Genomic DNA, 6000 nt, shown 5'->3' with positions numbered 1-6000 from the left:
GCAGACATACCCAAACACCCACTGTGTGCAGTTTTTCTGCTGGGAAGTGTCCACTGTCTCCTGGGGGCTGCAGAGGCTATTACACAAATATCCAAGATCTAGGGCTCTGCCTGGTACACAGTGGGCACTCAGCGAGTGTGGGGTTCAGCTTGTTCTTTCTGGGCTTCAGTTTCCACAGCCAGAAAGAGGGGGTCACCTTGCTCTCTGAAATCCTCCCCCCCACCTCCTCAGCAGCCTGGCCCCTCTACTCACCTTGAGCTCCCTTGTGAGCCTGCACGCAGCCAGGAGACCCCGGAGGCTGAGTGTGGTGGCTCCCGCCTCTGGGCCCTTGGGAAGGCTGGCCCCCTTTCTTGATGGAGGACCTGACAAGGTAGCCCTGCTCCTGTGATCAGCATGGCCGGCAGCCTAGGGAGATGTTGGTGGGCCAGGTAGGGATGGAGGAAGACAGGGCACTCAGTAAAGGGGTCTACAGGGGTCTTAGAAGCTGCTTGCCACTGCAGGCATCTGTGGTACACCACCCTGAGTCTGCACCCCAACTTAGACCTCCTTCCTCTCCACTGATGGGGCTCTGCATGGGCAGAAAAGCCTGTAAAAGTACAGACCTTCAAGGCAGCCATGTGGTAGGTTCAGAGCTCAGCTCTGCCGCTGAGAAGCTGTGGGGTCTTGGATCAATCACTTTGCTTCGCTGGACTTCAGTTCCCATGCTTGAAACAGGACATTTGTGTTCCATCTCTCAAAAGCTATTTGTTGACCACCTAATCTGCACCAGAAAAAATACAGATCTACTGTCCTTGTGTTTGGGTGCTGGTGGGAGACAGTGACCAGATAGGGGTGTTAATTGGGGGTAGCACTGCCCTCAGGGGGTATTTGAAAATAATGGGGAAATATTAATATCCTAACACCTCTTCATAGAGCTGTGGGGATGAAATGGGCTAATGTGCAGTAAGTATTGAACATCGACCCTGGCAGAATTGGATACTCAATAAATGCTTGTAGAAGTAATCAAAGCAAGTCTCTCTGAACCCTACTCACCAAAGAATGGAATGGAGCTCATAATCCGTATCCTGCAAAGTTGTCATACAGATTTTAAAGTTAGCTGAATGGATGCTGAAATAGAGCTTACCACATGACCATATCTTCTGGACCTTTTACAGATATCAACTGAGTATTGCCATTTTATAGATGAGGAACCTGAGACTCCACAGGGAGGTTAAGGAATTGGCCCAGGACCCCACAGCTTGGATGTGGCTGCGTATGAACGTGGCAGACAATCAGTAGGAGTTCAATAGCTGCTTCGTTGTGGAGCAGGGAGGTTTGGGGCTTGGTGTCCAGTGGGGGCGGGCATTCTGGAAGGCTCCACACTGAACAGCTCTTAGTCCCTGGGATCGGGCTGTGAATGAGCAGCCCGGAGCAGAGCGAGGCAGGGAGGGTGAGCAGCAGGAGCACAGAAGGCCCGGGGGGGTAAGAGGGGGCGGCAAAACCCTCCAGACTCCTCCCCTTGAGGTCACGGCCCTGGATCAGCCATCCCAGCAGCCTCTCTAGAGGCCAGGAAGGGCACCTTATGTAACAGTGATTCAGTAACGCACCTTGGCCTGTTAGAGGCCTCAGGTTGGCCAAAGAAGCAGGACTTATTGGCCATCAAAGGAGGGGGAGGAGAGAGGCTGGGCCAGCGGGAGGCCTCCGCTGTGTGCTTCCGCCCCCTCCACTCCTGGCCTTCTGCAAATCCTCTTGCAGGACCCCCTTATGCCAGGCTTTCCCGGTCACCCTGACTGGTGGCCCAGAGACCCAGTGTCACAGCCGGGCAATCCTGGGTTTGAATCAGGTCCTGCCACTTATGGCTTAAGGACCCTGGGCAGCTACTCTGCCAGTTTCCTATGGGTGCAATGACCCATGGTGGGCCCTCTCAGAAGGCTGTGACAAGGATTAACTGCAGTGGCCTCTGTAAAGCTCTAGGACACCCGGCTCATGCACGGTCACTCTAGTCATCGCCGGTGTTGCCCCTCACACTCATCCACCCTAAACACACGGTGGCCTGCTGCTGCACAGCTCCAGAGCTTTCACAAAGCCCTTCCCCTCCCAGACAGTCCCCAGAGCAGTCTAATGGGGGAGAGTGAGATTAGGAGCTCCCCTGTCCTGGTGGAGACTCAGGCTCGAGCGGGGAGTGACCTTCCCAAGTTCACACAGCATGTCAGATACAGAACGAAATCCACGTCTGGGGAGTTTCTAACCCAAATCGTTGCTCACCCAACTCCACCATGGACAACAGCGGGGACCCACTGCTGGGACGAGCTGCTCCTGACCCCCAAGCTGCTGCCCTGGCCCAAAAAGTGGGCACTCGCTCAGCCCAGCCCCAGCTCTGGGAGCAGCCCTGTGGGCCACTGGATCTCAGTTTCTTCCTCTGAGATGTGGGGTCAGGATCTACTTCCCTGCAGGGTTGGAGGCTCCATGAGGTGGAGCAGAGCTGGAGTGAGGGTCCACAAGCAGCAATTACTCGAGCCCCCTCCTCACTTTCTTCCCATCAGCCCAGCAGTTGGAAGCTGAGAAGGTCATGCCCTTGTCCCGAGTCTCCTGGGAATCCTTGTCCCTGGTCCACTTGGACTTGCCGGATGTCATTCCTGGCTGGTCTTCACACCCAGCTGCTGGCAACAGGAGCAGGGCAGAGAGACTGTGAATGAAAAATAAATCCAGGATGAGGGGATGTGGCTCCCAGACTTAGGGGGTTTGGCTCCTTGAGGTATGAGGAGCCAGAAAGACCCCACCTTCCACCATGTGGGGACCCCACCCCAGCCCGCTCCCTGCCTCCCTGCCTCCCTTGCTGACAGCGTTCCACCTTTCTCTTGGACCCTTTACTTCTGTGTTCTGCTCCTTTTCTGCCCCACCCTCAGTCATATAGACCCCCCGACAAACACATGCACATACACACACACACACTCCCACTGTGCAGACCCCACGGCATACCAACAGACTCCAGTCAAAGTCTGGGATTAACCCCTCTCACGCCTGTGGGACCAGAGCGGAGGGTGGCAGCCACTCCCCAGCATCCCTACCTCCTGGTTTCTACCACAGAACCACACTTGTAAGAAATCCTCCCAGGTCCCCAGGGTCCTTATTAAGGGAAGGATGTGGCTCCTGGGACCCAGCCAGGAGTCCCCAGGGGTGGACAGACCTCCCTGTGCCTGCCCTCTGCCACGCTCCCTGTCAGCCCAGGCCTCTGTGGGCAGCACCCTTGCTATCCCATGGGCACCATCCCTGCACCCAGCAACCAGAGACAGATAGAGCTATGAAGGTAAAACCAACTTAGAGAGGAGCCCAGCTATAGACACACACTCCTAGAGATCTGCAGACAGGCAGAGGTGCACAGATGTGCAGTCCTGAGCTGTGTGAGCTTGTGTTCTCATAGCCAGTGCACCAGCCACTGATGTGCACAGAGAAACAGAGCTACACACCAGCAGGGTCGTGTCCCCGTAGAAATAGATGTGTGCACGTGGAGAGGCCCATGGTCCCTGGGGTAACCACGCATGCACACAGCTATGACACTGGGACATGGACGAGTACTCGGTGAGGAACATTGGCTCAGAAATCTTCATGTATATCCATGGGAAGAGATATGCATATTGACTGCTGGATATATGCAGATCTAGGAATATGTGCTTAGCTATATCCAGAGACAGAAGCACTGTGTGACCCATGTGTACACACAGAGATGGATATGTGTGCAAGAAAGAGACTGCACAGTGATGAGTATGGTCACACAAAGGCATAGTCACACCCAGAGACTCGTGTCCTTGGTGCCGTTACACAGCTATTGCAGTGGACTCGTGTACCAGGGAAAGAGCCTGTCCAGGTGATGCTACGTGCACACCAGAGACAGGTACACATGTGTACAGTAAATAAAAATGAATGCACAGAGCTTTGGCCCCCACTCCCGTGGACATCATACGCACAACCTGTAGAGCTCACTCCCCTTCAGAGAGGTCCCGTGTCCCCTAGCTCCTGCAAAGCTGGCAGAGAGGAGAGGGTCATCTCATGCCAAGAGACCCCCTGGAAGTTTGAGTGGCTCCTCAGGGCTTGGCCCACGGGAGTTGGCATCGCAGGGCGCTGACAGGTGCTAAGTTCCCAGGCTGACTTTCTCATGGGCAGCTGGCCTGGGCACTCCCTAATGACCCTGGGAGGCCTATGTTTCTTCTCTGTCATCTCGCCTGGGGGCAGGAGAGAAGCCATGGCCAGGCTGCTGATTGAAGGGAAGGTCAGCAGGGCAGCAGGAGGCCCCTCCCAGGGGTGACTTCAAGGAAAGATGGTTACAATGGAAACAAGCCCTGAGGTCTGCGTAGCATTTGGAGTTATCCACATGGATGTAGGATAAGGGAAAACACTCAAGCCTGTGTGCTGGCGCATTCCCACGCTCCCGCCCCAAGCCACACAGTCCTCACAGTGCCCAGCAGGAGGATGCCATTCTCCTCGCTTCACAGATGAGGACACAGAGGTCTGAGAGGCCACGTGGCTTCTGGAAGGTCACACAGCTAGCAACTCCCAGAGTGTGGTTTAAGCCCATGTGGTCTAAGTTTCAGGCATTCCGTGCTTGACCTCTACGCCAGACCAGCTGGCCACTCCCCACTGGCAGGTGCTGTGGTCTGAATCCTTGTGCCCCTCCAAAATTCACATGTGGAAATCTTCACCTTCAAGGCGACAGTATGAGGAGGTGGGGCCTTTTGAGAGGTGATGGATCCTTTGGGATTAGTGACACCCAGAGACACCCCCGCTCCTTCCATCACGTGAGAACACAGCCAAGTGGGACCTGCCAGGCACCTCAACCCTGGATTTCCAGCTTCAGAACCCGGAGAAGGAAGAGTCTGTGGTTTATAAGCTACCCAGCCTGTGGTATTTTATTACCACAGCCTGCACAGGCTCAAGCAGCAGGGTTAAAAACACAGGCTTTGGACACAGGAGAACACGGTTCATGTTCACAAGGACACTTCCTGGCTGTGCGTCTCTGAGCAGTTCAACCCATAAATGGCTACTGAGTCTTAGGAAATGCTAAGTGGGGGACTGAGACAGAGGGAGGATGTGCTCCAGGCTGAGCCTGTGCAAGGCACGGGACAAAAGTCCAGAAGACGGGTGTCCTCAGAAAGCCAGAGGCCGGGTCCTCTCTGCTAAGGCATGTATAGGGAGATAGACATCCCCAGCTTGGGGTGGAGTCAGGACAATGCCCTTACAGGAAGCGACACGTTATTGATTGATTGTGGTAGAGGAGATTGAATTCAGGGCATTCTACCACTGAGCTATACCCATAGCCCTTTTTATTTTGAAATAGGATCTCACTGTGTTGCCCAGGCTGGGCTCAAACTTGGAGTCTTTCTGTCACAGCCTCCTCAGTACTAGACTCACGGATGTGTGCCACTGTGCCTGGATACTGACAAATGTTTTAAAGGTTGAGCAAGAGTCTTCCAAGGGAAGATGGGGCAGGAAGAAGAACCATCCAGGCTCAGGCACTGCGGCTGGGACCCGGAGCTCAGTGTGGGGAGTTAGCAGAGTCTGAGATGGGCGGGGGAGGCGCCCCAAGCAGGCATGAATGCCAAGCGGAGGACTTTGGATTCTATCCTGAGGAGAGGAGTAACGTGGTCCAGCTGGTGTTCTAGAAAGATTAGCGGGTGGCTGGGGAGGAGTGCAGACCAGTGAGGAGGCTGCAGTGACGACGAGGGAGAGATGGCAAGTGTGGGCAGTGGTAGCTCCAGAAGTCACTCAGAGAAAACCAAGCATGGTGGTGTTCACTTGTAATCCCAGCATTCGGCAGGCTGAGACAGGAGGATTGTGATTCGCAGACAGCCTCAGCTACTTAGTGAGGCACTTTGCAACTCAGTGAGACCCTGTTTCAAAATAAAGAATAAAAAATAGGGCTGTGGGTATAGCTTGGAGGTAGAATGTCCTTGGGTTCCATCCCTGGTACCAAAAAAATAAAAGTCACTCAGAGATGGGCACACCTGTAATTCCAATACGTGGGAG

The sequence above is a fragment of the Muscardinus avellanarius genome, assembly GCF_963383645.1.
Source record: "Muscardinus avellanarius genome assembly, chromosome: 3".
Classification (NCBI taxonomy): domain Eukaryota; kingdom Metazoa; phylum Chordata; class Mammalia; order Rodentia; family Gliridae; genus Muscardinus; species Muscardinus avellanarius.
The sequence above is the reverse complement of the archived record's forward strand: the minus strand, read 5'-3'. Positions refer to the sequence as shown.